Source organism: Bidens hawaiensis, unplaced genomic scaffold (genome assembly GCF_021521415.1).
Source record: "Bidens hawaiensis isolate Kalapana, Puna unplaced genomic scaffold, B.hawaiensis_p1.1 tig00003649_1, whole genome shotgun sequence".
NCBI lineage: Eukaryota > Viridiplantae > Streptophyta > Magnoliopsida > Asterales > Asteraceae > Bidens > Bidens hawaiensis.
The window spans coordinates 2,001,307-2,004,164 of NW_027491208.1; positions in this window are offsets into that span (position 1 = coordinate 2,001,307).

Genomic DNA, 2,858 nt, shown 5'->3' on the forward strand with positions numbered 1-2,858 from the left:
ACTCTGATATATTTACAAACAAGTACCAACTATTGGTCATACTTCTAGGCCCTAAGTTGGGGTGTGACATGTTGGTATCAGAGCCATCGATCTTAGCGAAGTACGTATTTAATCATACATAAGCTTTGATCAGGAATAAGTATCAACATTTTATTTTATTACAGGGATAAGATAGGTTAGTACTCTTTCCTGTCCCTCACTATTCTAATCCTTATAGATGTCGTTCAAGAGGTATATCGATACTTTTTTCCAAGAACATAGAATGACGAACTTCCCGGAACCAACTATTCCTAATCATGCAGGAAACCAAAGCGACAACTACTATATCGACTTCTTTACCAAGGATCGTCCAGTCGTGCCTGGAGTACCTTATGAAAGCCAACCAATATATTTCCCTAGCACGGAGCATATGCTAATCATCATATGAAGTGATCCAGCAACACTTGAATATCAACCTTCCGGTATTCCGGATTATCATCCTTGCAAGGAGATGCAAGTCGATAACCCGATAAAACCAGGACACAATACATCCAGCTGGATGCAGTGCCACTTAGATAAAAGTAAATACCAAATTACAACCCAACAATATCCAACACAGATTCAGTTGCAGGTCCATCTAGAAGGCCGAAGATGAGGATGATGCAATCCTATGAGAAGATTACATTATCTAAACATGAATGATGTAGAAACCGATTCAGAGGAAGGATCCGATGAGGATCCTAAGGAGGACACCCCTGAAGAGAAAAGTGATAAGGATAAATGCCCCAACATTCAAAATAAAATGAGATGTGAATGTTCATAAGATTCTAGCTGTCAAGAACCATCATTTCACATGCCATCACATTATAACATCCAAAACAATGATGGATCATCAGGATTTTTTCCACCTTATATTGGTGTCGTCCCCACCATATCAGAACATACGGATAAAATAAGGCGGTAGGAAGAAGCTGTCGAAGCTTTTTACAATCTACCGTTTGAAGCAAGCCCCCCCCCCCCACACCTTACCCAAGTGTTGAACCTAACAAAGAACTGATGACCAAATACCAAACAACTGACGACTCAAACATCAAATTTTTTTTTTTCATTTTGAAGTTTTGACAACTGCTGCTCCAAACAGCTGACCTGGTAAGCTATTGACATAAAAGAACTGAAGACAACAACTGCTTTACAAACTACTGAAGGCAAACAAATGATGGTTCAAATATCAGTTGTTTAACAAAGATTAGTAGTTAGCATAGGGTTCTCTATAGGCAGTTGTTGTAATAAGTTTATTAATAGTATGTAACCATTCTTGTTAGCTGTCACTATCACCTTTTAGCTCACCGATAGTTTTGTACATGTATAAAATGAAGAAGATAGTCTATTCTTCATCAACACTTTTCACGTCACAATACTCACCTGATTCATGTACTTTTGTACTAGAAAAATCAGTGTGAATGATGATATAAGGTTGAGAGGGAGCAATAGATTGTAATATGTTGATTATAGTTATGCACAATTGTTCTTCCATATGAAATCGTTTATTTAGCTCCAATGAATTCCGCTGCTTAAGTTGTTCATGTTATAAGGCTAAGTGAATTATGTTTAAATATGATTTTAATTAAAGTGATACTAGTTTGTTCAAAGGATTAGACCAGTAGTGTACTCTTACATTAATTGTGAATTGTGTTCTAGTAGCTTAGATTATAAGATCTACGATCCTAACAATTGGTATAAGAGCTTTGGTATGTAAGCTCAATTTGATACTTCCAATTGAGGATTAAGAAAGGATCATAAATCTTTTTCATGCTCTGTTATTATTAAGAAACCAGTAGCATTGAGAATCATGTCGTTCGTATAAGATCCTCATACTACCGGTTCAATATCCCAACCACCTATGTTGGTTCGAGGTCACTCTAACATATGGGCTCAAAGGATGCTCCAACATCTATGCAGCCAAAACACTGGTTTTTTGAGATCTATAGTTCATGGGTCTCATTCCCCTGAAACTGTTGATCCATTGGATGGAAACAAAAAGATCAAGAAGGATCCCAAAGATTATTCTAATTAGGATTTGCAGAAATTTGAATTGAATGTCAAAGGTCATGCTATACTAGCCATGGGAATTCCAAATGAGCTTTATGGTGGATTAATTCATCACAAGTCTACTAAGGCATTGTGGAATGCACTAAAAGAACAATATGGTGGTACCCACAAGTCCTTGAGAATACTCGTGAAATTATAAGGAAGCTGTATGAAGCATTTTGTCACTTGAGAGGAGAGAGTTTAACTCAACAATACGAAGGATTCACAACTTTAATAAGTGAATTGACAGTGGTTGATGATACTTTTACGAACTCTGCTCTTAACAACCGACTCTCTTCTAGAAAATTGGGACGCTCATGCTATTATACTAAGAACTTTACCAAATTTTCATGAACAGAGTCTGACTACTCTCCATGGTATGTTACTTACCTTTGAAAGAGAGATACGTCAAAAGTAGAAGTTGATTACTACTGGTAAATCATCTGATGATTAAACAATAGGATTAACACTTATATGTTAAGAGACTCAATCTGTCCAAACTACTGATCAAGTTTATGACTACCACATAGACATAACAACTCACATTAAATCAGAAGTTGATAATCAACCATTTGTTGCTCAAGAGAATTCTCCACATGTGTCTGACAATCTCTCATTAATTATGGAAGATTTACAACACATAGTTCCAATTGATCTGGAGGAAATGGAGATTCTGAACTCCTTTGCTTTATTGACAGTCAAGAAAAACAATTTCTACAAAAGGACATGAAGGAAATTCCCCATAATCAATAACATGACAAAAATGGACTATGATAAGGCAAAAATGACAT